The following is a 7709-nucleotide window of genomic DNA, read 5'->3' as shown; positions in this document are numbered from 1 at the left end:
TTAAGGAAAACAAAACTAAAGGGGTGAGCTAAAAGCTCAGTGAGGTTCCGAACACATAGTCAGATAGTCAATTCAATACGTTAAACATGGAGTATCAATAATTCAAGAAATTTTTACAATGGAAAGCGATAGTAACACATTCATTAAAAGGATACGAGCTCACATGGAGCTATTCGTTCGTTCGTTCGTTCCCCTGACATTTTCCCTTATTCCTCCAATTATTTGAAAATTTCCTTTTTGAGAAGTAAAACCCTCGTGCCTTCGTTCGTTCATTCATCCCCTTCCGGACGTTGACCGGACTCCACCCATCCGGACGTTGGCCAGACTCCACCCATCCGGACGTGGCCGGACTACAAGGTAATACTCGAGTATACCAAATTCACCCAGGGTCACCATATCACCCGACCGAGTCCGCTTCTGGCTCGAGTCGATCGGTAACGAAGGGCAGGGCCCAATTCAGCCAAAAGGCTTACATCATGCGCAACTAATGTTTCAATCGTTAAATCATTGAAAATTTCACATTTCATTTAGGTCGAGCGCGATAAAGTACACGCTCGCCTAGAAAATTCGTTTTGGAAATCATTGAAAACACTTAACACATCATCAAACAACAACAACAAGTCATGAAGTCATGGAGAATATAACAAACAAGAAACACTCACCTATGTACGCAAAACAACGGGTAAAATATCCTTCCGGATATTATCCTCAGTCACCGAGAAAACCTAAATTAAACGAGAAAGAATATTACAGATCATCTAGCACAACAATTAGGTGCAATCAAAGAAACTCGACAATTATTGAGTAGAACGTACAAAAAGACTTTAAAGTGAAACGGGGACATTTGGACCCGTGGACAAAAATAACTAGGGTTTCATAGACCAAACGTAAGTATACCAGTTCAAATAGAAACTTAGTCCTCGAGCGAAAAATTGGGCAGCATGCCCTTTGTATTTTCCTATTTTCCAGCCATTTATGGCTTCATCCTTTTACTCAATCAACCCCAAGGTTATCCATAACACAATTTCATTTCAATAGCCATTCCATAGGCTCAAAACAATACAAGAACAAAAATTAAGCTAATATCGAGTGCGGAAATGAAGTTTACAAAAGACAGTTTTGACGGGTTCTTGCGGAATGGGCACATCCGAGGCTACACTTATTGGATTGAGGTGAAACTTATACCCTTTCGAAGCTAAGACACAGGGCTCCAATGTTCGTGAAGATCACTTAGTCCAATTTCCAGTGTAACCTAATCAAATTCCCAATTCACATAACCTAATTCCAACTAATCGGCTATTTAACCGTACTGCATTCAAATGGCCATATCTCAGTCTACCAAGGTCCGTTTAAGGTGTTCTTAGTGGCGTTGAAAAGCTAAAACAGAGTACTAAAACTTTTATGTTTTGGAAAATGGCTAAATTCGTACGGATTATGGTGAATAAACACAGCCAAATAGACTGAACTGTCTACGCGGAACACTGGATTACAACCTAGGGCAGCGAGGGTATTTTGGTCTTTTCACAGGCTACGTTGCTCCGATTGAGTTGGAAAGTTTGTAGGAACCTCTAAAATACCATTCTCTACAACTTTCATGTTTTATGCCAAGCCTAATTCGGCCTCTAACATGGTGCAATAAAACCGGACAGAATAGAGCTGAAATTTTCCAGAAATCTGGAATTTTTTATTCCAATGATAACTTTCTTCATTTCTTGCTTCACTTGCTACCAAAACCCCCTATACAATCTTGGATACAACATATATTAATCATACATCAAGTTTGGCAGCAATTCATCAAACCCTAATTCATGTATCCACAAGGGAAAACAACACCCAAGACATGATAACAACCATTATTCACCACAAATTTGAGATGCTAAGCTAATTTAAACAAGATTAAGAGTAAGAAATGGGGAAATTTTAAACAAGATTAAGCTTTTCCCTTTCTTTTTGCTTGAAGTGGCCGGCCAAGAAGAAGAAGAAAATGGTGAATTTTTTGGTAATTTTTTTGATTTATTTGGTCAAATTGGAAAAGGTGAATAGTAGTCATAAAGTACAACCAATCTCTAAGTGACACTTGTCACTTCATTAAATGCATAACTATCACTTTGTTTTCTCTCACACCAATCCACTTGGGTAACCTCTGATTATCTCTTAGCACCCGACAATTTAAACCCAGTGTCCAAAACTTAACCTAGTTGGCCGAATTTTACCGAACTTTTCGCACTAGCGGGTCCCACGTCCGATATACATTCTTATTTTCTAAACATCTAACCGATACTAGAAAAATCATTTTAAAACTATATTTAAGCATAAAATTTATTTTTAAAATTTTTGAATAAAGAAAAGATGGAAAAACGTGCAATTAAAAGAAATTAAAACCTAGAAATTAAGAAAATTATGGGTCCTCACACACATTCACGAAATCAGGACCATAACACCACTTGGCCCAAGCTCACTCCGCGCAGAGACCACCTTTGACAGCCCCACCTTCCCTTAAGGCGAACAAAAGGGTTCGGCGGACCGCCTGCCCAGCTTTCGCCAGAACTACAGAATCGAATCTCACAAACCCTATATTAAGCACGATGGAACCCAAAGAAAATGAACAATTGGAGACCACCAAGACAAAATATAACTTACCAAACCATACAGTGATATGGAACTTTGATGAAACACCTCAACAAAAAAAATAGGAAAACGAAACGAAAATGGCCACGTCACAATCCGGCCGGAAGTTGGCCGAATTCAGGGCAATGGCTAACCCAAAATTTTTTCAAATGCCGCGCTCGCCCGATCGTCCAACGGTTACAAGAAATGTTCACCAAAGTAATAGAAGCATAACATCTCAAAGGAATACACTTTTAAAAAAAAACCAGGTTAAATACTTATATACATCGGAGTCTTGAACAAATTAACTAAAGTACAAGCCAAAGTATTCATACTATTCAAAATACAATTAGGGTTTCGGTTGCAAAAGAGCGTAACAAAAGAACCTATACACTAGCTCGACCCTTTCTTCCAAAACCACAATGTCAAAGTTTGTCCCCTGTAAGGAAAACAAAGATAACGAGAAGGGGTGAACTTACGTTCAATGAGGTACCAAAATAATAGCAGTCAAGAATCATGGAACTTCATGTTCAATTAGTCACATGTGCCTATCAAATAGGAAATTAAACAAACACTTTAGATAGAAAGGATACAGGTGGCTCTCGGGAGCCCAAAGTTCCCATTTGCAGTACTTGATCCAAACTCGTTGACTCTCCGTCAACGTATAAAGAACAACCATATCCGTAGACCCCACTTTACACCAAATTCCGTCCATCAAACATACCCCTTACCGGGCCCGCACATCTCAACAGAAACAGAAGTGGTAATACTCGAGTATACCGGAATCAAGAATCTCAATATCCAAAGATTCCTAGAAACGGACTAACGTGGTTCGTTATCTAATCGACCAGACCCTTGCCGGCTCGACTCAAGTAACTAGCCACAGGATTTGAGCTCAGAGGTCACAGAATAGTCGTTGGACTCACCCTCCAAACAACAACAGATTAAGCACAGATAACAGAGTCAATTGTACACAGTAAATAGGCATACAGATAATAAAACGAGTGTGATAAAGTACACCCTCATCTCAAACAAAAAAACGGATAGTACAGTCATTCAAATCACAAATTGCATGTACAGGAACCAAGTTACGCAACAAATGAGGGGAGTGGTACACTCACCAGTTCCAGTACAGATACTTCAAAAGTTTTCACCCAAAGTGGCTTTAATCGCCAAGAAACCCTAAAATAATCAAGATAGAATAATTATAGTTCGCACATCCACAAACCCAGTAAATGGAATGCATAAATGAGGCTCGACTACAAGTTGTATGCCTTTCCAGGTTAGGTACTAGTACAAAGGAATAAAAATGTGATTTTTGAGCAAAAGATGACAGTTGGTCCTAGGGATACAAACAACCCCCAAAACCCTTCATTTTACCAAGATCAACTCAACTTGAAGGAACCACCCGGCCTAAACAATTGGACAGCACCTCTCCTTAATTCGATACTTTTCCAGCTATCATGGCTTCATTTTTCCTTAAATCAGCCCAATTCAACACATAAGTATATTCAACACCATAACTCTTTCACTAGGTTTAAAGTCACCCAAATACAAGGCAATTCTAGCAATGCAACCATCGAAATCCAAGTTAGAAGTTAGAACTTGTTTTAAAAACAAATAGCTAAGCAACAGGTTTGACATCTACCGGCGTTTTGGTCACAACTGCAGCTACGCTTATCGGATTGAGGCAACTTTTATGGAATTTCGAAGCTAATACATATACCTACATTTCTTATTAAGGCCTCCAAAGCTAAAACATGCATTTTCAGGGTCAAAAATTGAAATCTCCACGAAAACAAAAAACTGTCCGCGAAACAGGGCTTATGGGCAGTCAAGGGTATGTCGGTCATTTCACATGTAACAGTGATCCGATTGAGCTGAAATTTTATAGGTAGATAGCTAACTCAATTACCTACAACTTTTATGTTTTGAACAAAGACTGATTCGGTCTCTCTCAAGGATGAACATGCAGTGTAAAATCAGGGTAGATTACTAATGCTAAGCTGGAATTTAGGTACACAAACTGAAAATTCCTTTAGGCAAGGTAAACCAGCCCATAAAACCTCAATAATTCATATAGCAAAGCTATCAAAACATGCACAACTCTCAAGCATCACATGTGATCAGAATTTTAACCATAAAACTACTTCAAACCATGAAATTTTCTCACAAAACTACTAAAACTACAACCTTAAGACACCAATTTACACATTTATGAAGTAGAGGGGAGTTGCTTGCCAAAGTTACCTTAAACCTTATGCAAAGAGGCTGCCAACACCTTATCTTCCCAAATCACTCCACAAAATCCCTTAAGCTTCCTTAGAGATCCACTTTTATGGACTAGATTGCAAAACTAACGGTAGAAACTTAAGATTTAAGCCAAGAAAGGAGGATGAAGTTGAAGCTTTGCTCTCTTATTCTTTCCTCTCCATAAATTTCGACCAAGACAATGAAAATGAAAAGAAATTAGGTCAAAATTTAGTTTAGTAAAGGTAAAGACAAGTCCAAGTCAAAGTCAAGGTCCAATGTTTCAAGGACAAATGGCATCCAAGGGTTAATTCTCATCTTGTTGTCTTCCAATGGTTATTTATCTAGCTAAACTCTAATTGTCACCTACCACCTTGTAAAATAATATCCCTTTATACAAATCATCAACTAATTGTCAAAATTTTATCGCACTTAGTGCACTAGCGGGTCACACGCCCATAATACACTTCAAATTTAACATAAACTATCTTATATTAGGAAAATGATTTAAAAACTATACTCACTTATAAAATCTTTGGAAAAATTAATATAGTAAAGTAAAGTGAAGAAAATGCATGTGAAATAAAAGAAAATAAAATAATATAAACTAAGGAAATTTTACGGGTCCTCACAGTTATTCATTTCCCAAAACCCGAGCAGCAGCAAAGACGGCAGCCGGTAGCTATTGCTATCGTTAAAGATGCAGATCTTCGTGAAAATCCTGACAGCGAAGACCATCATCCTTCAGGTGGAGTCTTGCAACACCATCGACAATGTCAAGGCCAAAATCCAGGACAAGGAAGGCATCCTCTTGGGCCAGCAGCGCCTCATCTTCGTCAGCAAGTAGTTGGAGGATGGTCGTATCCTAGCCGACTACAACATCTGGAAGGAGCCAAAAGGAGTCCACGATCCACCTCATCCTCCGCCTCTGTGGTGGCTTCAAGAAGCGCAAGAAGAAGACCTACACCAAGCCCAAGAAGAAGAAGGTCATGCTTGCCGTCATCTAGTTCTACAAGGTTGATGACTTCGGAAGGGTCCAGAGGCTCAGGAAAGAGTTCCCTAATGCTGAGTGTGGCGCTGGCACTATTGCGGCAACTCTCAGGTAGGTCCTCTCATGTCTCTCCCTGTTTCCCTAATTTTTCCCCAATTAATTTGCCCTAAATTTTTTCCCCAAATATTTTTTTGCATCTCCTTCTGTAGTTTGAGTCAAGGATTTAATCATCTTCTTCTGGTAGAACTATTTGATCTATAGTTGCAATTGCTTAAGTTACTTTTGTACAACCATGGGATGTAGACTTGATCACCCAATTCCATATGTGATTCACGGTGACAAGATTCAATAGGTTTATGTGCAGGTGCGGTTTTGGGTTGGGACTAGGTGGGGCAAAAGCTGATGCCTAATTGGATGGTGGTGGAGGGAGTGGAAGAGAGCAAGGAGGTGATTATGGTATGATGTTGCTATGAGTGGCTGCAGGTGAGAGAAATAGTGGGTTAAGTGGTGCTGGGTGGAGTGGGAACAGGAGAGTCATTAGTTGGTTATCTATGTAGCTGAGCGAAGAGATAATGCATTAAAGTTTAATCTTCAAAATTCCCAAAAAGCTTCAAATTTTGCTGGAAACCAAGCTAAACTGAACAACCCATTAAAGCACCTACAAAAAACGAAAGGGGTTCTTCGAAATTATTTGGTTTTCTTTATCAAAAATCAAAGCAAGAACTACTGGCTCTCAATTAACAAGCTTTATTAATTAGTAATAGTACTAATAATTATATTTACATATATGGTATACATGCTGTTACAATTATTTAATGAAATGGCATAGAAAAGATTTGAGAGGTGGGAGGTGTGATTGGATGAATTTTGCGGTCTGTTTGAAGCTTTGGTCTTTGCTGGTAGGCTGGTAGACCAAATATATGTCTATTGAACTTGTTTTATAGTCGTGTTGTCATTGTTCTCGGTCATACATTTCCTCTTAACAGTTTGGCAGTCAATGCCCTATTGTTTTTGGTTGCTATCTTGCTGCTAGCACTGAAGCTTATTGGGACTTCCTCAGTTACAAAATTGTTATGTATTAGAAGTCTCAAGTGTAAAGAGAGTGAGTATTCTAGTTTCTCAGCAGCCATATGGTGTTGTCGACAAAATGGTAGTAATCAAAGAGCATCTTGCAAGTCTCTGTTTCTATGATTCTGTGTTTGTGGATTTCCTCAAGTAACTTGCAGGAACTTCAAGTCTTAATTAAGTGTTTAGAGTAATCAGGATGAACGATATCTGTAAAATAAGTTGTCATCCAGAAAAAGTTCAAAAAAGGACAACAATTGGATAACATTAGAACTAGTATAGGCTCAAAAGTGTGATGCATACACTATATATAAAATGGTATTGATAACAATTTCTTAGGCAATGACTTCACTTATTTTGTATGGGTTAGAGCATAATGGAGCTGATGAATTAACCACATTGCAACGACTTCATTCCTTTTTTTTACTGTTAATTTCTTAGGCACAGCTATTGAATCCTGCAGTGAAGGGAACACTGAATGTGCTACAGTCTTGTGCCAATGTTTCATCTATCAAAAGAGTGATTTTAACGTCTTCTGTTGCAGCAGTTACTTGCAATGATAAACTAAAAGGATGGTGTCATAGTAGATGAAAGTTGGTTTTCAGATCCGTTATACTGTGAGGAGCACAAGGTGTGTCAATCTGCTATTTTCACTTAAACTGCTTGAGGAAATGCTTGCTATTTGTTAGATTCCATGGAGTCAGCCCAATTCTCTGATTGGCTGACAAAAATCTTCTAGTTGATTCAATTTTTTTATGAAGGATAGTAGTATCACTAAGAACTACAGCTACCATTT

General features: G+C 38.5%; 1 pseudogene; it reads left to right on the top strand.

Annotated features, from left to right (window-relative positions):
• The first annotated feature begins 5557 nt into the window (after positions 1-5557).
• LOC113756017 lies at positions 5558-7504 on the top strand (annotated as a pseudogene).
• The last annotated feature ends 205 nt before the right edge of the window (positions 7505-7709 follow it).

Source organism: Coffea eugenioides, unplaced genomic scaffold (assembly GCF_003713205.1).
Source record: "Coffea eugenioides isolate CCC68of unplaced genomic scaffold, Ceug_1.0 ScVebR1_18;HRSCAF=85, whole genome shotgun sequence".
Taxonomy (NCBI): Eukaryota; Viridiplantae; Streptophyta; class Magnoliopsida; order Gentianales; family Rubiaceae; genus Coffea; species Coffea eugenioides.
The sequence above is the reverse complement of the archived record's forward strand: the minus strand, read 5'-3'. Positions and strand labels throughout refer to the sequence as shown.